The sequence below is a fragment of the Lissotriton vulgaris genome, chromosome 10 (assembly GCF_964263255.1).
Source record: "Lissotriton vulgaris chromosome 10, aLisVul1.2, whole genome shotgun sequence".
In the NCBI taxonomy this organism is placed as follows: Eukaryota; Metazoa; Chordata; class Amphibia; order Caudata; family Salamandridae; genus Lissotriton; species Lissotriton vulgaris.
Window position 1 is genome coordinate 655,982,344 of NC_141698.1, and position 22,942 is coordinate 656,005,285.

General features: G+C 45.7%; 1 protein-coding gene across 1 annotated transcript in view; it reads right to left on the bottom strand.

The window, feature by feature from the left end:
* The window catches only part of LMBR1 (limb development membrane protein 1), an 802,485-nt gene that overhangs the window by 528,972 nt on the left and 250,571 nt on the right, over positions 1-22,942 (bottom strand). The gene's annotated exons all lie outside the window — the stretch shown is intronic.

Here is a 22,942-nt window from a genome sequence, read left to right on the forward strand (position 1 = left end):
AGGGTGTTATCCCAGCCCAAGGCCGGATAACGCAGCATTGATGGCAGCCATAACTCAATCCAGAGACATGTTGGATGCGAAAATAGGGGCTGTGGGAGCGGATGTTACCCTTCTGCGTCAAGACTTGCACAACGCTGTGGCCCGCATTACTGAGGCAGAAACTAGGATTTCAGGGGTGGAGGACGACATGGTAGCCCTGAAACGTAAGGTCGCAAGCATGGAAAGTATCCAGAAAAACCTGCCGTTCCGGGCTGAGGATGCGGAAGGGTGGGTCCGGCGGAATAATCTACGCTTTGTAGGCCTTCCAGAGGGCTGCGAAAAGGGCAGCATGGAGAAATTCTTGGCCCAGTGGTTGGAGAGCTGGCTCCCCCCGGACTCCCTCTCGATTTGCATTGTGATAGAACGGGCACACAGGGCTTTGGTCCAGAAGCCGCCCGTTGGGTCCCGTCCTAGGCCTGTGATTGCTAAGCTATTGAACTATCATGACCGCAATGTTATTTTGCAGCAGGCGCGGGCGAAGGAGCCTCTCATGTACGACAACCAACGGATCCTTATTTTCCCGGATTATACGAGACCTGTGCAACAGCAGCGGCAGTCATTTACAGCAGCAAAGGCAAGACTCCGGGATCTCAAGCTCCCCTATGCGTTGCTCTATCCTGCTCGCCAGCCGGTGGTATTTCAGTCCCACAATCATTTCTTTGACACTCCAGAAGAGGTCTTTCAGTGGACTGATGACACAGTGAAAGTAAGAGTGCACACCCCGCCGGGCCTTGACTCAGGCTCCTCACAGAATGAGGCCCGCTCACACATGGCCCCCGGGCCGAAAGGGGGTAGGAACTGGAGTTCTAGATCCAGGAGACGCTCAAACTCAGGGAGGACCGCGGAAGCCACTGGAGGCGCCCCTGATCCCTAGATTGTGAATCCTTGAACATATCTTCCAAATTCTCCATCGGGCGCGGCACACGGCAGGGGTGCCCCCTTTCACCGTACCGGTTTGCCCTGGCGAGGGAGCCTCTGGCGGCTTGGGTGCGATTGGATGCACAGCTTCACGGTTTTGTGTGGGAGCAGGGCCTGACTGATAAGATCGCTCTTTATGCCGATGACGTCCTGTTCTTTCTCACACATCTAGGCAGGTCCGGGCCGCGCCTACTTGGAATTATGCAAATATTCGGTGAAACCTCCGGGTTGTATCTGAATCCTCGTAAATCGACCCTATGGGTGCTAGGGGGGAACTCAGATGTTGGGGACTGGGCGTCCACTCTACAGGTGGCGGTGGGGGGCATCTAGTACTTGGGGGTGTTCATCTCAGCGAGTCCTGCGAAATCCTGGGAGCGCAACCTGGTACCGGCTTGGGACAGGGTCCGGTCGGAGATGAAGACGTGGACCCGCATGCCCCTTACTATTTATGGCAGGTCGGCCATCTTTAAAATGGTGGCCCTTCCCCGCTTACTCTACCAACTACAAAATCACCCATACCCGATCTCAACCCAGTGGTTCCGGCAAGTGGATTTGGCACTGGGACAATTTTTGTGGGCCGGGGGAGCGGTGCGGGTAGCGCTGCGCACCTGTTTTCTGTCCACCTACTATGGGGGCTTGGCAACCTCCGATATCCTTTCATACTATCAGGCCTCTCATCTCTTGGTTCTGAATGAGTGGTGGTATGGAGATAGGGGAGACCCGGCATACGCCCTGGAGCGACGCCTCATGGGTTCCAATACTTTGCATACGGTCCTTTACGCGGCGCAGTTGCAAAAGGGGCTGCCGCCGGCCACCCAGGTGGTTTTTCAAATTTGGAGACCGGTCTTGTGTCGCATGGGATGGTGGGGCAGGCTGACACAGGAGACCCCACTGTAGCACAATGGCCGCCTACCTGCTTTGGCGTCTCTCCAGGGCTTCAGGGGCTGGGAAAACATTGGTATCTCATCCTTGGGGGATGTAATGTTAGGAACAACGCTTAAGTCCTTCCAAGATTTGTGTGAGGAGTACGATTTGCATTGGTCCCAGTTCTTCAGATACCTTCAGTTCCGTCATGCCATCGCACCGAGTCTTGAAGGTCTTGATTCCCTGCCGGAATTTAGCTCACTGGAGGCCAAAGTCTTTATGGGAGATTTGAAGGAAAAAAAGATTTCCCGTATTTATCGTACACTAGTTATACATTGCTCTAATACACTGTCAAAGGTCCGGGAGTCGTGGGAGAGGGATGTAGGGGCACTTGAGGAGGAGGATTGGCATGGGGCACTGGCGCTTCCCAGGGGTGCGGCCATAGCGATACGGTTGCGACTAATCCAATTTAAATTCCTACATAGAGTCTATTTCACGAGGGAAAGGTTGTGGCGAGCGGGCCTTATTGCTTCTCCAGACTGTCTCCGGTGTGGCAGGGAGGTGGGGACACTGATACATACGGTATGGAGCTGTGTTTCGCTGGCCAGGTTTTGGAATGGGGGGTGGGATTGCCTGTCAGAGGTCCTAGGGTGGGAGCTTCCACGCACACCGCATTTAAGCTTGCTACATGTTCTGGAAGGGGTGGGGGGCAACATATATAAAAGGCATCTTCTGTTGCTGGGTCTTACCCTGGCAAAGAGGGATGTGGCCAAGGCATGGAAGGAACCCCGGCCTCCCTCAGTCCTGGTGTGGAAGAAGGGGCTGGATTTCTGTATGGGGCTGGAACAGCCAATTTTCGTAGCATGTGGGTGCCCATGAAAGCACTACAAGATATGGAAGAGGTGGGCGGAGTATAGGGGCCTTTGGCTGGAACCTCCAGTGGACCGAGAGATGGATCAGGAGGTGGGATAGAAGGGCCACACGGAAGGTACACATGTCATGCTGGACCGCAGTTTTCATTGGAGGACCTGTAAGATGATGTCGTGCAACCGGGGTGGGTGGGATCCGGGTGGGGGGAGTTGAGGGTGGGGGGGGGGATCGGGGGGTGGAGTTATTCAGTTTGATTAATCATTCGTATCCAAAATGCTGTATAGATTGCCAATTGCTTGATGCTCTATATTTATGTGCAGTTAACTTCGGAGCGCAGAGTGCTGCAATGTATGTGCAATCTGTCAATAAAATCTGTTTAAAAAAAAAAAAAAGGTGCTGGAAAACTGCAAGAAACACAATGACTTGAAAGTGCTAGGCATGGAGAAAAGGTCTTAGGGGAACGACCTAGACAAAATATTTAATTCAGTTATTACAACAGGATTTCCTGTTGATAAAGCCAGTGGGATTTTAATTTAGATTTACAGCATGCTCATGGACCATCTCTTTAAAGATTTCACTAAGCTTATAACTATCCATGTTTACCTGAGCAGCTTTCTTGTATGAGAATAAATATATTGAATTGACTTGTCCTAAGATCAGTTGTTGCAGCAGAGCAAGCGGTTTTAGTTAAGAAGTGATTTTGCTCAGAAGACCGTAACCCACCAATGTCTGCTACATCACATTATTGAGGTCATAAAGGCACAGGGGGGCTGAAGTTTTTTTCTAAGTTGGCTTTGAATTTCTAAAGAATAGGTGAAACTACTGCTGGATGTGCTCTGAACTAAGCAGAAGAAGGATCTTAAAGAATACCAATGGCAGTGGAAGTATTGCAGTACAAAGGTCGAAAGTGGAAGGGCAAGGAGGTGGGGGAATCGAAGTAATTTTTGGGTCTATACATTTCTTTCAGGCCTGATCTTTTCAAGAGTAGGCAACTCGCAGTTTTAGGACACTGGACCCAGGGCACCACATGAGGTGGGATTCAGGTTGGCATCAAGTTAAAATTAGCCTCATACATTTGATGCATCTATTGCGTTGTGCTAAATAAAATTGGTGCAGAGAACTGGTAAGGAGGTGCGGTGTCAGGTGCTAAATGTGAGGTCTGTGACAGCTGTACAGGGGTGATTTCAATGAGAGTGTGGTTAAAGGGTAGAATGTTGCTTAATGACATGCCGCTCACAGTCGAGGAACTCTGTCTTTAACCCAACTGGTGCACATTTACAAACTTTGCCACCACTTTGACCGGGACTGCCACTGTTTTAAATAGCCAGACCTTATTACAACTTTAGGAGCTGCTGCTGCCGATTTCTTCTCACCTGGGTGCTTACGGGGGAGCGGGACTACGAGGCCCAGAGGTCTCTGCGCTTTCACAACCTTGCGCACCTGGTGCCTCTTCTCGACCCCTCCTATATTGGGAAAGCACCCTACGCTATCACGGGACGAGCGCGGGCGGCCGCCGGGCTAAGCCCGGGCAAAGGGCGGGCCGTCTAAGGCCGTCCAAGGACGTTTAAGGCCGGGCTGGGCCACCCCTCCAATTTGCCCCATCCTGACCGTTTGTGCATAAACTTGGTTTTGTATTAATTCATTTCCTTTTAATCTGGTAGTATTATTATTATTTTTGATTTGAGCTACTCTCAATATGCCCTTACGTTCGGGTAAAGAGAGAACTGTGCAAGTTTTGACACCAAGTGGCATGGTTTCTGGGACCCTTGATGCCTTTTTCAAACGGGCTACAGGCATCCTCGAGAAGGAAATAGCCTTAGCTGAGAAGCGCTTATCCCTGGACCTTGTTTCCGGAAAACGATCTTCCCTAGGACATATTGGGGCAGTGGTATCCCCCGCTATTCAAGCCCCTACATTGAATCAGGAGTTACATCATGACTATGCTGGTAGAATTGAGTCAGGAGGTGGATTGTTCAATACTTAATACAACCGATGGTGGTTCGCTTTCTAGCTCCATCAATCATAGTGGTGGTGAATGTTCGTTGCCTCCAAACTATTCAAATAAGGGTGGAACCCAAATCTCCAAGTGTGGGAAAAGGAAAAGGAGGGATGGAGCAGGTAAGGGGGGCACTTCTAAGATTCCTAAATTAAATCTTATAGCTCAGCCGCCACAGGTTCTAATTAGTCCCCCGCTTCCCACACTGGTACCTTCTGACACTGCTGGTCAATGCCCAACTTGTAGATGTAAGGAGGAAGGTCTTCTGGGTAAGATGGAAATTCGAATTAAATCCCTTATGTTACCCTTAATGGAACGTGCTAGGTTGACAAACTCGAAACTAGATGAGCTGGAGAATCTAGTTATTGCCAACACCAGCACACTTAATAATTTAGTAAACACACCGAATAATGCCAAAGCTACTACCACCGCTGTTAAAGCAGTAGGGTCTGGTGTGACTAATAACAATCCGGTTCCTCAAACCAGTGCCAATCCTACGAACAAACAGCAAGGTCGTACACAGCTAGAGAAAGCTCCCGCGAGTAATAACTCGGTTGGCTACTAATAGAGGAGGGTCCCAGAAGGAAGGTGCTAGCTCCAACCCACAGCCATCTATAGGTACATAATCAAGGGCGGGTCATGCTAGACAGCTCACCCTACCGGGGAATAAGGTCCCAAAACAGAGCCCCCTCCAGTATTGACCTTCCCCCGGAGGCCACCCCATATACTATCATATTGACGGGTGTCTCAGCTATTGGGGAGGAAAAAAACGAATCGTTTAGGGACCTGAAAAACAAAGTTGTTTTTTGGTTGAACAAAAACAGAACACTTCCACCCTCCTCTAGCACAGAGATCTTCAGTGTTAGAAGAGTAAATTGGGTGGGACACAACCCAAAGGACCTAGAGGGTGATTGTGTCATCATCATCTTCAGGGACCCCTGGGTGGTGGACTATGTGCGTAGAGAACCGAGATTTGGCAGGATGAGTGATGTCCAATCATTGGGCCTTCAATACTTCTTTCCCAAAAGGATCAATGAACTCCCTTTGGTAGATTTCCCCATGATTTGATCTCACACATTCCACCCTTCCCTCACCTGTATAATCGCTTTGAAACACTACCTGGTTTGGAGAGTATTGATTGACTTTCTTCTTTGGCTGGTGGAGACATACAAATTGCAAACTATGTTAGTGATGATGCAGGATTTTGTATAAGTGAGAAACGTGGGGATGGTTTTAGCAAGGGTCCCCAGTCTGGGCCTTCGGAAGTTGCCCCAAGGGGCCAGGTATGGGCAACTAATAGCCTTAATAAAGGGGAAGGCTATAAGAGAAATAGCAACCTCGAACAAAAGATTGGGGGAAATTGCAGTGGACCTAGTTCCCCTACACGTAGAAGGGATTCAGGCAATGTGTTCCTGGGCGAGCCTGTGGTGACTGAGAATAGGGAATCCTGCAGTTTTCTGTTCTGGAACGTGGCAGGCCTGAAACAGAAAACTAAAAACCCCTCCTGGGAAAGTGTTATAAATAGCTTTGATATCTTGGCTTTGCAAGAAACTTGGTCAACTGACCCAGTACATATAAATGGTTATAAAAGCTTTTTCACTCCGGCAGTGGGGGGCACACATGGGAGAGCAAAGGACGGGCTGATTATGTACCTCTCCAATCAGCTCAAGTATGAGAGGGTACGCTTTTCATCAACGTGTAGCTATTACCAGACAGTAATGATAGATAGCAGGAAGGCAGCTAGTTTTATTGTCATAAACTTTTATAATAATATCCCGAATAATGATATTGGTAGCACCCTAAAAATGCTAAGTGATGACATACAACATGCAATAGATAGTAAGGAAAGGGAAGTATCAATTCTTTGGGGGGGGAGATTTTAATTGTCCACTTTGCAAAAAGGGGCAACAAGGGATCTGTGGACTAATGTTAGAGCAGGACTTACACATTTTGACCACTCCTTGATCGGGGACTTACTAAATGAAATACTGTTCACCTATGATTTGGGATATGTAAATGAAATTGCCCAAAAACCATCTCATTTTCTCCCGACCTTTATTGGCAGAGGAGCACTGACTACCATTGACTTCATTATTTCTTCAAATACTTATGGCCGTAAGATTAAGAGGCTCAAAACCCTAGACTTGCCACTGAGCGATCATCGGCCGCAAATAATGGAGATTGAAAACCCATTTTTGGAGCACCATAATGATGGGCCCCTTACGCGCGCACAGATGCGACGCTTGGGAGGCAAAATGGGTATACACTTAAATGGAGTAAGTTGGTCCCAGAGAATTTCTTAGGCAAACTGTTAAAAAATTGTTTAGATAGCTTTATGATCTGCCTGGATGAACACTCTAATAATAAGCGGATAATAGAACACTTTAACATTATAGCATCTTCTATTAGAGATAGTCTGTGGGTGGAGTCAAAGAAACTGGCCAAAGGCAACAGGAGATGGTTTGACAGTGCATGTACAAAGGCACTTACTGACCTGAAACACGCCATTCATAGGATACCGCAAGACCCTTTACTAATAAGAGAATTAAGGAAAGCATATAACGAGGCATTAAAAAATAGGAAAAAGGTTATAAAAAGGGAGGCTTGGGAGGTCCTATGTGCAGCATCACAGTCTAATGATCCATCTGCGTTTTGGAGGGCCGTAAACGCCCCTTTTCTGTAAGATAATACCAAAGCGCGTATGGAAATTGCGATCGCGGAGGACGATTGGGTCGAACATTTTTCAAATCTTTATAGCTCCCTAGATCAAACATCCAAAATAGACTTTGACACACTGTGTGACAAAGGGGTACGGGCCAAGAAGCTGGTGATTACTTTGGATGAAGTTATGATGAGTCTGAAAGCCACAAAGGGGGGAAAGGCTGCAGGCCCAGATGGGATCCCAGCAGATTTGTTTAAAGCAAATAGTGAGATCTGGGGCCCCATACTGGTACAGCTTTTTAATGCTGCGCTAGCAAGGGGATTAAATCCTTCATGGTTCACCTCGGTCATTGTCCCAATATATAAGAAGGGAGATAGACAAAATTGTGCTTGTTATAGGCCAATCTCCCTTCTAGATTCATCTGTAAAGATCCTTGGCAGAGTTATCTTAGTTAGACTCCAAAATTGGGCCGAGGAAAATGGGATAATAAGTGACTTGCAATTTGTATTTCAGAAGGGCATAGGAACAATTGAACAGGGTTTAAATGTATTTATTATTCACAAAAATATACCAGGGTAAAGGGTGAAAGCCTATACCTGACGTTTGTCGATCTTAACTCGGCATTTGACTGTGTGTCCCATAGTAAACTATGGGCACTATTAGAAAGGTTGGGCGTGGAAGACCCTATTTGTTTTTTAAGGGAATTGTATTCAGGGGGCACAGCATACGTTTGTTATGGAAAGGGGGGTGAATGTACCAGATCATTCGGGATAGGATGCGGGGTACGCCAGGGATGCGTCCTGGCTCCATTTTTATTTTTGGTCTATATAAATGGACTTGAGCTTAGTCTGTTGCAGGAGTGCAGGGATATGCCCAGGGTTGGCAAAAGACCTATCTTGTATGCGGATGATGCAGTCCTAATGACCCGGACCCCCCTGGCCTTACAGAACCTGATAACATCCATTGATAAGTTCATGTTGAGTATGGACCTAAAAATTAACTGTAGTAAAACCTTCTCCATGAACTGTGGTACGCGAACTAGGAAACAAATGAAAACGATGTCCATAAATATTATTCCCCTGAAAAATACCTCCACTTTCCCTTACCTGGGTATCTTGTTTCATGAGACTGGCTTTTGGACAAGTGCTGTAAAGGCTAGAACCCTCTTGTTTTCAAAAACAATAATGGCCTTAAAGAATTTTATAAAGAAGTTGGGAAAGAAACCAATAAGAGAAGTCCTAACTATTTATAATGCTACGTGTCTATCAGTGGCTCTTTATGGATCTGGACTTTGGGGATATACTAACAGAAAACCAATTCAAATAGCCGAAAATAAGTTCATGAGGCATATTTTGACAATACCAGAAAGTGTTGCGATATACATCTGCCACATTGAACTTGGGCAACCGTTCATTACAGATATAATCAGAACTCAGCCCATTCTTTTGTGGCATAGGGTATGGACAACAAATGAGTGTACCGTGAACCGGCTATTTTGTGGGACGTCTTAAAACTAGAAAATGTGAGTAGATTCAAATGGCTAGATTATGTTAAATGTTTTTTTAATAGAAATCGATTGCCAACAATACTATGATGATCCTCTCACAATGGTTAATATATCCAGAAAGTTGTTGAAAAAATTGTGTATGGAACACCGAGGAGAAAAGAATGTTAGAGGAAGTAAAGAAAAAGACGGTTACCTCGCATCAGCTGTTGTTAACTGGTGGTAAATTACAGCCGTATTTAACTCTGTCTATGTCCAATTATGATAGATTCCTCTTGACACGTTTCAGATTAAATATTGTTTTTAGACTTTTGACTTTCCCAGAAATTAATTTGTGGTCGCGTGATTTGCCTATGTGCCCATGTGATGAATCCTCGCCCCAATCTGACATCCATGTTTTATTTTTTTGTAAATTTTATACCTTACCGCGTAGGAAACTTATTATCCCAATTCTCAAAGAAATGAACTTAAATAGATGTCGTCCTGCATTTCTAGAGTTGCAAAGAATGGACACAGTTTTAGTTGTTGCAGTACTCTCAGAATTTTTTAGACATGTTTTTAAATTGCGGAAATCCATTGGTCTGTATGAATTTTAATTGCCTCCTTTTTAGCTGCTTCCTTTTTACATTTCTGTGTAAATCAAATTTCATGTTGTTGCTTTTATGGTTATTGTTTATTAACCGAATAAAGTACTTTTTGAACTTTGCTTAATGACAGAGGGGTGATGGGAAGGGTAATGGGTTGTAGCACAGGGGTTAAACAGAGAGGAAAAAAGGAAACATTTGACAGCTAGTGGTGGAAATTTATGTGAGTTTTTTTTTTGCAATAAGGATGCTTAACAGTGCATCCTGGAATGGTAATGACTAAATCAGTAGTGAGAAAAAAACACTGTGTGATAGAATAAATTCATAGAAAGTGTCTGAAATTATTTTTCAAGGTTTTCTTTTCCCCCCCAAGGTACGGTTGTGCACGCCTTGTAAACCCAACCAAAATATGTAAATTAGCAGTGTTTAGCGCTTTTATTACCACTAAGGATACAGAGGAGGGGTCAGGGCTTGGGAATAATTAATTGTTCAAGCTTGTAGGGGTAACTGCATGCTATTTATTTTTTATACTATCACAACACCAACGACCCTGGGCGGTTCTCGAAATGTATCAGAGTTAGTTGGAAGGGCTTGTGGTTTTGTGCTAGGACTTTAATTTAACACTTGATCCCCAGCTTGATACTACTAACCACTAACCTTGTAAACAGATGAGGCAGTGTCTGCACTACACATTAGCCTACAGTTGGCTGAAAAATTGAGTCACTTGTATAAGAATTGGACTGGGTTAATATTTTTCAGCCTCTTGTTCTCACTACAACAGGTTAAATGTAGGTTTGGAATAGAAGGGTTTGATAGCTAAATATATAAACAGAATCCACCCCTAGCTTTCTGAGACCACACAAACCTGTATTGCAGTATAATCATGACGAACCTCCCAGTCTCATAAAGTAGTTATTCCATATGAGTAGCTTACTGTAGAGGGTCACTTTCATGAGCGCCAAAATCGACGCCATTTTAGCATCCAATAAGGACTCAAAAATTCTAGCGGTAGTGCACAGAGTCCAGGGCTTCCCCAAAATGTGTACAGGGCTCAATGCAAAACCCAAAGTGCTCTATTAGTGGTAGGGTGGGCGAGCAGTCCAAGGCCTAACAGAGGAGTGTAAGACATTTACTGCACACCCATGATCAATAATGGACACACTGCTCAACAGGCATTTGCAATGCAATAAGTCTCGCATTAGGAAAGTTTGAGCTATTGGTATTGTAAATGACATTTTTTATTTATGTGTTGGTTTTGAAAATAGCGAAATTAAAAGTTATTGTAATTTATAATGGTAATAGCTTAAACTTTTGTAAATAACTTGTGAAGATTATGTTCAGTGTATTTTATTGTGAGGAAAATCCAAGAACAGAAGTGAAATATTAACATCTTTTTGTGACATTTGTAATGAAGCTTAAAACATTGAGAGAACATATTTGAACCAGTTGTTGTTGAATGGTTGCACAGATTGATGTTGTGGTGGCGACAAGCGATGTTGTGGTGGCGACGAGTGATGTTGTGGTGGCATTGAGTGATGCTGTGGCGTTCAGTGATGCTGTGGTAGCACATAGTGATGTTGTGGTGCCCCTGAGTGATGCTGTGGTGATACGATAGATAGATAGAGTGAGTGCGATAGATAGATCGAGTGAGGGCGATAGATAGATAGAGTGAGGGCGATAGATAGATAGAGTGAGGGTGATAGATAGATAGAGGGCGATAGATAGATAGAGTGAGGGCGATAGATCGATAGAGTGAGGGCGATAGATCGATAGAGTGAGGGCGATAGATCGATAGAGTGAGGGCGATAGATCGATAGAGTGAGGGCGATAGATCGATAGAGTGAGGGCGATAGATCGATAGAGTGAGGGCGATAGCATTTTTATCAGGTATTCGTGTGGTATTCTGTCTGGAAGACAGAAACACCCTGTGTTGTATTTTAAAAGCCAACGTGCTTGTTTGGTGTGACTCGCTTTTAGGAATATTGCGGTACAGTGATATGGTGCTTCGCAGGTCATCACAGTACCTCACACCTTCTTGTGAATGATAGCTAAGCCTCTGGCTAGGATTAGGACAGTCCGTTTCCCGCAAGAACATCGCTCATATGACATGTGATCTTGTACGTTTCCTCACGCTGGTGGCAGAGGGACATGGTGCTTCTACTATCCCCATGGTACATTCCCTCCCCAGCCGCAGCAGACTCGGTCAGGGCGAGCCGCTGACATCCAGTCCTCATGTAGGGAGGCATAAAACGGCCTCCCGGGCTTTGCTCTGCTGTGAGGCGGGAGCGAGGCAGCAGAGTCTGTGACAGTCCGCTCCCTCACAACGGGGGGTGGATACTGTAAGCGGTCTTTGGAGAAGGCACCAAACCCAGCCAAGAAGCTGCAGCACAGAGGGGGCACCCTAGGGGAGAACAGATGTGTTTTCTGGATACTCAACTGTGCCATTTAAGGTGCTCCACACGGTGGGATTGTAGGTGTGGCACTTGCCTCAATGCAAGCACGGAAAATGCCCCCGTCCGGTACTAAAATCCAGCCATTATTGGGGTACAGTATCTGATATCTTTGTGCCTTGGTGTCACTGCACCTGCTGCACCATCCAACGCTATGCCACAGAATGCGTGCAGAACGTGTAAACAGATACCCTAGGTTAAGGACAGGGCGAACTTCCGTTGTAACACTATAATATACATACACGACACGGAGACACGTTTTTAAAGCGCACTTTCATCTCAACCTGGCTCTTGGAGCTATAGGACCTCACCTTACCCACACGTGAAGGGTGAAAGGTTGTGTTGACCCGCTAGAACTTATAAATGTGTCCATGTAACACAGGTCCATATATAGAATGTATCAGGTACGCACCAGCTGTTCTGTGCTATTTCTCTTTATCTTCTATGACCCCGTCGACCAGAGGCTCGCGTGTGCCCACGTCGCTGAAATACAGATGGCCAGTACCTCGCCGTTCGGGCTTGGCGCCTCTCCCGCGGCAGGCCGACTCCGGAGCGCTTGCTCTTGCCCTCTGCTGATACTGGAGCCTGCTCGCGTGCTCTCCCCGAAGCTTGGGAGCAACTAGCATCACAGGCTAGCCTCGACTTTTAACCGCACGCCTCTGGTGGGTAAAGGAAGACCAGAGCCGGTGCCCTCACACGCAGCAGCTGGTGGGAGGGCTTTTTCAACAATTATGCGCTTGTTCCGTCCGGGGGCTCTCCGCCGCTTGGTCCGAGATGTCCCCTGCGGTGCAGCCCCGCAGCCCGGTTCCCAGTTGTTACGTGGCAAGAGGCAGGTGTACACAGCAGTGAGCAGCGAGCCAGGCCCAGGGGTGCAGTTGGGGCTCGCTGCTCCCTACACCCTATTTATTCAATGTGGCACCAGCCAGCTCACAATTCTAAAGAGCAGTGGCAATCTCTGGCCATAGAAAGGCTAACAAACCGCTACCATCCATACACAGCACACCCCATGCCTCATCTAGCGCTACTTTTTCTTTAGCCCTCTCCTCGCTACTTGCCAGCGCACAACTCTGCATTCAGTTCACTTAATCTGCTAGTGCCCTCCACAACACCTCCCATCCCTCACAGCTTCTTTTCTTAGCTCTTTGCTTACCAGCACACGGTGATGCTTTCAGTTCACTGAATCTCCCTGTGCCTCCCAACGTGCCAGAAACCTTTGTGCTGCCCAGGCCGCTTCACGCCCCTTCCTTTGTCTGTATCACATAATTACCCATGCATGATTTTGGGGGTTTGCCAGACTGAATCGGGGGAGCCGGCAGCCTCTATCCCAACGCTAGACCGTCGCTGACGCCGTGACCTTCTCGCTTGCAGCTGCTCATCAGTGTCAGCATATGTTGTCCAACTCGTTGTTATTAGGGTCAGGCTGAGTGCTATCCTGGCTTCCGGCACAGTTTATCGGTACTTGCAGGTGCTGGCAGTGTCACATGTTATCGCACCTTTATCCCTCCGTGTTGCGGTTTCACTTTCGATTCTGCTTGTCTTGATCGCCATCTTGCCGCTCTACCCAGCACTCTCCGTATGTATCTTGATTTTCCATCCAGTACTTGCTTTTGGTGTCTTTGTTTCAGTGCCATCGGTTGCTGCTGCTGTTCCGATGCATTGAACTATCTTTTTGATCCCTTTTCCTTACTGCTGTTCTTAGTCTCCAATCCGACAGAGCGATGTTCTTAGGCAGCTATTTGCTCTGCAGTGCAGTTCCCTTGGGGAAGTGCACCGCACCGTGGTCTGCCATCGTCTTGAGGAAATCGCCAGCCGGCTAGGAAGCCAGGCAACCTATGTTGGGATGGGGGCGGGCCTCAAGAAGACAGGAAGCAGACGGGAGCCTACCCCGCGCTCCTGCGAGTGAGCGTGCTCATGGAGAGCCCCGCCTGCTGCCGAGCCTGAGCCGCTGACCCTGCACACCGGAGGAGGAAAGACCGGCCTGGAGAGCAGCGGGGGGAGTCCTGAGTCAGCCCAGTGAGTAGGGGGACGTGTAAACACTGTTTTTTGTGCATCAGGCTTGCGAGACAGGAGATGGGCAATTCGAGTGTGTGTGTGTGCGCGTGAGCCCGTGAGTAGGTTGGGGGGGTGCGCGTGTGTGTATGCAGTGTGTGTGTGTGCGCGTGTGTGTGTGGGGGCGTGCGTGTGTGTGTGTGGGCGTGTGTGTGTGAGTGCGCACGTGTGTGTGTAAGCGCGTGTGTGTAAGTGAGCATGTGTGTGTGAGCGCGAGCGCCCAGGAGAGTCAGCCCACCAGCAGAAGCGCGTCCTCGTGGTCAAATCGCCGAGGTAATGCGCGTAACCACCCCCTGTCCGCCATTACCGGCAAACCCACAACAATAGGTCTTTTGCTGGAGCAGCGCTATGCGCTGCTAACACCAGCGAAACCTAAAAAGGAGAGCCAGACCAATTTTATAAAATTATACTTTGTGTTGTTTTTTTTTTAAGACCCAGGTCTTCGAAATAAGTTAAGTATGTTTAATTAAAATACTTTTCACTTTCCAAAATCGACACTTAGAACCTTTTTCACACTGTCCAATGTTATCCTATGGGGAAAACAATATTGTGGTTAACCTGGTGAGTATTGAACTTACAATTTAAGTCTTCAGAGCCAGAAGTTAGCAAGGGCCAGTTAAGTACCAAAACTGCACCAGAGCGACCGGGTGCAGAGGTCAAAATCGGAGTTCGACCCAATGCTTTTCAATAGAGACAAGGGGGGCCTGAAGCAACACTGCTTGCAGGTAGGTAAATGTGTTGCAGGGGCCAAGCTTTGGGGGTTAGTTTATTCACAGGGGGTGGGGGGGGGGGGGGCACCAAGCATACACCACCAGTAGCCAGATGCAGGATGCATATTCGTAGTCGGGCGCTCAATGCTTTTCAATGACGATTTTCTTGATGGTAAAGAGGCTGCAATTGTGGCGCCGGAGGTTGCAGGAGGAAGACCAACAACAGTGGAGGTAAGTTGGGATGTTGGGGGTCATAGGTGCACTGTCTATTTAGCTCACCAAGGCCCAGGGGCTTCGAGTGCAGGGGTGCCTTTGGACGTCAGAATCTTCTTGCCAGAGCCAGTCGCGGTCAGAAGGAGCCTCTGGATTCACACTGCAGGCGCCATCATGGAGGGCAGGAGAGGTCAGCCAACGCTGGACACAAAGTCAGAACTGTTGGGGAGACTTCACTGCACAGGTGAGCTACTCAGTCTCGGGCCATGGGTGTTAAGTGCAGAGTGGGCTGGGGTCACGGATCCGCCGGGATCCAGGTTCTTCGGTTCCTTCTGGAAAGGTCGCTGTCATCGCTGTCATTATTGAAGGCCACAATCCTCCAAGGGATTTTGGAGGTTGCTGTGGTAAGACCGGTCCCTGGTTCATCAGAGCAGGAGACTGACTGGTAGGGCTGGGGCCAAGGCAGTTGTCTTCTGGCTTCAGCTGCAGGGTGCCTTCTTTCTTCTTAGGTTGTCATAGATCTGACAGCCAGGTGAAGCCACTTAAATACAAAATTTAGGAGGATTTTAGGGGGGAAGCAGATAGGGCCAATGGGCGCCTTCCCTGCAATGACTACATCCTCTATTATGAACAAGTAGCATCTCCTAATTAGGAGATGTCCCCCTGTGCACAATTATGATGAGTAGGCAACACGAGAGATGGCCCAACTCGTTCCAGGGAACAGGGCTCTTAAGATCAATAAGCAAAGAAAAGGATCCCTGGAGGTAAGTCACACATACTTCCACTCTAAACACATTCATTCAATGGGCTCTATATTACCCCTATTGGTCAAAAAAACGCCCAATACTCCTTATCACTGGCATGCAGATTAAACCCCAAACTGAAATGTAATGCTTACAAAGTTTTATTTAAAAAATGTTTTCTCTTATCATATATCAGTTAAAAATCTCGGGAAATCCGTAGATGTACACAACAGCAATAAATTAAAAATCACAGTTTATACAATACAATGTCTTTTGTCAGCATATTAAAACACAAGAAACGAAGACCCAGAAAAAAGTACAGTCATAATCATCTGTTAAAAATCCATGTGATCCAAATACAATATATTATATAGTAAAAAGATTTCTTTCTTAGCTAAATGTCCCTTGTTTTTTTGGATTCTTAGTTGGCAAGAGTGTTGACGCATTTCGGTGGTGTACCAGCTTTATAAACAGAATCTGCCTTCTTCAGGACAACAGAACTGTCTCCATTTGCTGTGGTGTGATCAGGATTTTGAGGAAAATAACTCACTATCTTCCCCTTGAAGCTCGAAAGCAGATCGTGGTTGCCCTGGTTTCATCAAGATTAGACTACTGCAACGCGCTTTATTCATGCATCAATAAGGGCCTGATACAGCGCTTGCAGATTGTCCAAAACGCAGCAGCTAGATTTGTTCTTGATGTCCCCAGTCTCTCCTCTGCCACATTAGCTAGGAAGAGCTTGCACTGGCTTCCGATTCAGGCTAGGATCTCTTTTAAGATCCTGTGCCTTGTCCATGGGACCTTGTTTGGAGCAAGCTCAGAAGGCATAAGATCACTGCTGGTCCCCTATGCTCCCACCAGAACCCTTCGCTCCTCCAGCAAGAACCTCCTGTCTGTCCCCCGGGTTTTTAGAGCCAGGTGGGGAGGGAGGGCTTTTTCTTCTTTGGCGCCGAAGTTGTGAAACACCCTCCCCCCGGAACTAAAAGCGCAACCATCTGTCATGCTCTTTAGGAAAGCACTAAAAACGTGGTTCTTTGCAGAGGCCTATCTGTAATCTGGTACTCGGCTCATATGATATGTTACATCATTTGTTAGGTGCCTTGATGCCCTTCGGGCTTAGTTGCGCGTTATAAGACTGCCTTCATTCATTCATTCAAGAAATGGTAAAGGGTCACTTTTCTCTACCTTGTAGAGATTATATCGTTATTAATGTAGGGTCATACTGTTCGATAGCGTTACTTGTTGTCCTATCGTAGAGCCTTCCTGTCACTAGATCTCAGGATTTATTGTTCGTGTCTTCAATCCTTCCCTTTTCTATTTAACACGTACTTGGCATTAGGTTTTTCCTTTTTCTTTTTTGAACAGCACGCGGGATGAGTAGCACAATTAAAAACACATGTAGTAACTTAAATATAAAAGTTTTTTTGCTTTTATGTAGAATTTGCAGTGATATGGGAGTTTTATTCTGCCCGCATCATGTCCATAGCCCCGTAGACTTTTGATACGTCTATCCGGGTATTTCAAGGTTCCCACAATCTCAGCGTTGCGGCGTCTTATCTTCCCGTTTTGAAAACAACTATGATGACCCAAATCAAAATGGGTAAAGCTTTAAACACAAACAAATAGTCCAAAAAATAAACAGTTCTGTTCTGGTGTTGATGTTTATTTACATCAGAAGATGATATTCATTCATATAAAATTTCGTTTTTGTTGAACCGAGTCTTCAAATACATAATATTACATCAATGCCGATGCATTTTGGGCATCTCTGTGCCCTTTGTCAGGGGAAAACATCTGTAATGGAAACAAGTAGCTTATTTCCATTACACATGTTTTCCCCTGACGAAGGGCACAGGGATGCCCGAAATGCATTGGGATTGATAAAAATATTATGTACTTGGAAGTCTCGCTTCAACAAGCGCGAAATTTGTGTACATAAATCTAACACTCTATGGAGTAAAGAGTGAATACCTAGCAGTACGCTACATCTCTATCAAATTGGAGCACTTGGTAGTGCGTGTCCTGTCTCATTTTGTTACATCCTCTATTATGCCACCCTCTTGTGAGAGGGGGCATGGGCCTAGCTCTGATTGGAAGGGCCCCCATTCTCAAGATGGCGGGGACTGAAAAGTGAGCTTCACCTTGCTTTCCCCCACCTTCGGGGTGGGGTTTGCAGATGTGGGCTCACCTCCTACCATTAGCTGCCATATGCTACTAGCAGCAGAGGCTTTGGGTCACATTACAAAGCCTTTGAAGCCTCCCCTCTTTGAACACTGGCCCCTCCTGGGGGAGGAGCCATGACACCTTTGCCCAGGATGTGCATTGTTTATGGTCACAGATAGCAGAGGCTCTCTACCCAGGGGTCCACAAACATGCCATGTAGTGGCTGGCTGCCTTCAGCTGGTCTGAGACCACACCAGGGTTGGTAGCGATTCAGGGGGCACCTCTGAGGTGTCCTCTGGGTACATGGTACAATAAATCCTAGACTGGCATCAGAGTGGATTTACTGAAGAGAGCAGTTTGGTACCAAACACTCCTGTATTCAGTAAAGCCATCATAGAGCTGTGGAACTCGAGTTGTCGAGTTCTTAGCCCATGTACTCTCTATGTCTTTACTGGCACTTACAATATTGGGAAATTGTGCCCAAACATTGTAGGGGCATATCTGCTCATGCAGATATGCCCTCTCCTGTAGTATAGTGCACCCTGCATTAGGGCTGAGAGACCTGCTAGAGGGGTGACTTACCTATGCTGCCAGGCAGTGTTAGATGGCATGGCGCCCAGATAGGGTGCCATGTTGACTATGTTGTTTTCTCCCTCACAGGGGCCTGCCGACTTCAAGGGCGGTGGCATGGCTCCAGTGAAGAGGGTCCCAAGGGACCCTCTTCAGCCCTCATGCCCAAGGTACCTGTTACTAGGGACTTGCAGGGAGCAGAATTACTAATTGGGGGGTTGTTTTAGGGAAGGAGCACTGCCCAAGGCACTTGGTTGGCAGAGACCCTGGGCACTACATTCGAAACCACATCAAAACCATGCAACTGGTGGGCGGCTAACCATGCAAAATAGGCACTTTCTCACAGTTAGTATGTCATTAAAGCTTTTAATCAAATTTGCTAAACTACAAATGCAGCTCAGGAAAAAGAGTTCACTAACAACAGATACCAGTCCTGCTAGTATTCCTCCTTTAGATAAATCATGCAGAGCTTGCTCTGAAATCAGGGAACTAATTGGTGGCAGTCATCTTCCAAAACACAGAATTAAGTTTCCGTTTTTCAGACATTCTTCTCACAGTGAACTACTGTATTGCTTTTTAAGATAGATTCCGCAGTGTATAAAATAAGAGATCATATGGGTAAGACATGGTAGTTTTTTCTAGTGAGGAGCCAACAATACTGGCAATCTCAAAGATAAAGAATTGTGCTGGGCATTTTGTTATTCAGCTGGATGAGATTCTTCACATGTTTGACTAAATACCCACACCATGTAAGGACAGTCAAACTAAACAGCCCAAACCATCACTGGCAAATGTAATCTTCAACATAATTCATAAGTCCAGGCAACCAGCCAAGGCCTGCAGTATAGTTGCTAGCATATAGACACCAAGGAGCAACTCCAAATTCTATAAGGCATGCATTAGTTCATCCAGTCTACTTTCAGAGAAAAATGTCTGGGTACGATGGGCTGAGGAGTATACCTGGATTCTTGGAAATAGGCTAAGATAGAGGTCTTCACAAGACTTAGAAAAATACATAGGATAGAGTATATGCTTTTATAAAATCAAATACAACTTTTAACTTGTGAGGTAAACATTTTTGTAATATGCTTACTCTAGAAGTTATGTTAGCATGGCAGCATTGTTTTGCGCCTGCAGTCACATTTTCTTCCATGTAAACTCAGAAATCAAACAGTTGGAGTGAGCCAAAAATACCACAACCACTATGGCATGAATTTGCCAAACGTTGAAAAAGCTTATTAACAGATGAACTGGGCTTACCTTTGAGAAGTACTGGCTCGGATAGGCAAACCCAGTAAGTTTATTTAGTGGATAAGTGTACTTTATTAATTACCAGTAGAAAGGGAATGCATAAATTCCGATCCATTTAAAGGTCTGAACATTGAGAGAGGCACCAAACAGGGATGTCCCCTCTCCAGTAGGTCTGTTTATGATCAAGCCAATAATACTTGCCTGTAGGGAAATATTGCTCCCTCCTCCAGTGTTCCGAAGGGGCAAAGAAAATGAAAGTATATATAGATGGAAAAGCAATTTCCATCAGTGCTCCCAGATTAGCCCTTCCAGCAGTAGGCAAGGAGTAGTAAACATTGGTCTCAAGGCTGGATATAAGCTCAACACAAGGACAACTATGATTACGCTGAGGATGAAACATAGTGGGAAAACATAGTGGTGGACTATGTGCTATATTTAAAGAGGAAAGTATGCTAAGTATAACAATTGTGGCATGCAAATGAATTATGAATTTTATTTAAATAGTATGTACCACAGAAGCAGAGATTGCAAAAGCTGCCTCTTTCACTGATAGAGCAGTGACACTGTCAAGATGCGTTTGAGGTCACACCCTCTTTATTTGTTTATGGCAAGTATGCCATTTGTCCATCCACATTTTTAAGTGCTTAAATGAACACTTTCCTTCCTTTATCTGAGACTATTAAAAGCACATACAAGCTTTATGAGTTTTGAAACTTGCATTGGTGAGTGGAGTCTTTTCGGGAGTTTACTTCCTATCACTGGTTGGCAATGGGGTGTTGACTAAGAAGCCTGGTTGGGGTGGGGGGGTCGATAAAATGTTGTTCTCAGTAAATATCGTTCTGCCCAAGGAAAGGAGGGGCAATCTAGTGAAATGTAGGAACCAGTGGTTTTACCAAGTGAGGTTCAAGGTGGCAGAGAATCTGTGCTGGGTAAAGTAGGATATTATCAACCAAGATTCCATCCCTTAGTATCATAACTAAACCCGTATTTGCCATAATCCATAACTACCAAAACCTGGCCATGATAATGAAGACCAGAACTGGCAAGAGCATGTTGTGTCAGGTTTGCACGGTATTTCGAGTGGGGCAGTATCAAATCTCTCACATATCTGCAACAGAAATTTGATATAGCATCTAAGGAGTTCTTTAAACACCTTCTGAGGTGGGAATGTTTTTATTTATACACAGCTAACTGGGAAGTGGCTTTATGGTACCACATATGATCTTTATTTAATGTTTGGTCAACCAAATTTTATAATTTCCTAATTGTACACTTGAAATTTGGACTGTAATGCCTCTGCTCTACCCCACTAGTCATCCAGACTATAATTGAAGAGCAGAGCTGGAGCACAAATATCAATAAATACTGAATTTAGACTTGACTTTAGGGCAAAATAAGTGGTAACAACTAATGATCAGCTTCAGGAAAGAAGTGGGGATGAAACAAAAGAATGTGAGTACTTCTAAAACAATAAGGAATTCTGTATTTTCCATCATTATGGCTTGATGAAGGTTTAAAGAGAAACAGGGGTTCGTTTGGGGTTATCTTCTTAATTGTAAACCCATTCATATTTTTGAATAGGACTAATGCTGTGGTTTTGTCCGATTTTATTTTGTGGGTCTGCCACCAAGCCTTAATAAATTAAAATAAATTTGGGCATGACCCCTTATTGGAAAGGGAAGTTGGTCTGTGGTATGGGTGGTTAATTTTCACTTTAAATTGACCTGTGGATGCACAAAATTGGGAAACATATTAGACAAGTTAGCAAACTTTAACCCTTAGCACCATACAAACCTCACCAAGTTCAAAAAAGATACCATATACAAAGCTTAAAAAGTTAATGATTTAGAGATATATAAAGCATGACAGTGAGTTGGAGACCTATATATATCTCCAACTCACGGTCACGCTTTCAGCAGACAAAACGCTGTACGCCCGATCTTCGTGCAAGTAGAAATGCGTTATTTGTGATATGGCAGGCTGTCACAGATCCAATGCATTTCAGCTCCTGATCATGCGCCTTGATCAACTGAACAATTTCCCGTTGACCTCATGCGCGCTAGCGGAATTCCGCTAGCACGCTGAGATTTTTCAAAACGCATGTTACGTGACGAGCTGGGCTCGTCATCAGCGTGCGAGGAGGCTACGCCATGACGAGCCCAGCTCGTCATCAGCGTGGAAGGGGTTAAACAGAAACACAGAATTTGATCATATCCAAGAGCAAATCATTATGCTCGAAGAGTCCCAGCAGTCTGGCTCTCCAGTAGTGTACTGCCTCCAGGCTATCTTTGTGTTGAATGCTTGTGTATAATTCCTGAACATCCATTGTCACGGAGAATGACCTTTCCCATGTGATTGAGCATTAAGAGTATAACAGCATGGCTTAAGAAAATGCACTTTACTTTTGATTTTCAATTATGTAGCCTAAACACCTGCACTGTGAATTGACTTGCGTCCTTTTAAATAGAAACACTGTTTAAAAAATACCAACAAAAAATGGAATGCACAAAGAGGAAAAAAAGACTATGCGAGATATAACAGTATGTTTTCTGTATTCGTTAGCATAAATATCGTAAGGTCATAAGAATTGTTTTTGGAATGTGAGACAACTATAACTCACTTTCCCCTTTATCTTTCCAGTGAATTTCTGATTTTTTTTGTAATATCCCATATCCAAGAGTTTTTTCCACCCATCCCACTTGAATGTGGCCAGCCCCTGCTTCGTACAGCCTTTGGCCATGAGCAATAGGGTTTGGAAGCAGGGCCTTGCCTTTGGTAAGGCCATGCGTCCATCGCTTCAAAGACAGTCAACTCCTACTGCGCATGCCTTTGGCCATGCACAGTGGAGTTTGGTGGAGGGCCTGTATCCTGCAACCATTCTGCCACAGTGGTGCCCAGCAGTAGTGGAAAGCAAGACATGGCCTGAGATCAACTATACACAGGTGGCTAACCCCCACTACGTAAAGCTTAAGCAATGGGAAGTGGCCGTAGAGTTTCGTTCATAATCAGAACCTTCATTTTTTATTTCTTTTTAGAAGTGCGGAACCTCTACAGATCCTTGAAGCCGGGTGTTGGATCTGCAAATCTTTTAATCTCTGGGGGGTCTCTTTGGAGATCCTTTCCCCAACATGGGCATGGGGGTCAGGGTGTGCTCACCTTAACCCCTTTTGCACCCTTACAAAAAAATGTCCGCAGGACTTTAGGCAGAGTCCTATAATGACAGCTACAACGTTTTCTTTCATTGTGGCTAGCGGTCAGATCCTTTCGGATCCAACTTTGGATCTGCGACTTCAAAATGGTACACAGGAAAAAAAGCTGCCTCAACAAATAGAATGTAAGTATTTGTTTGCACCAAA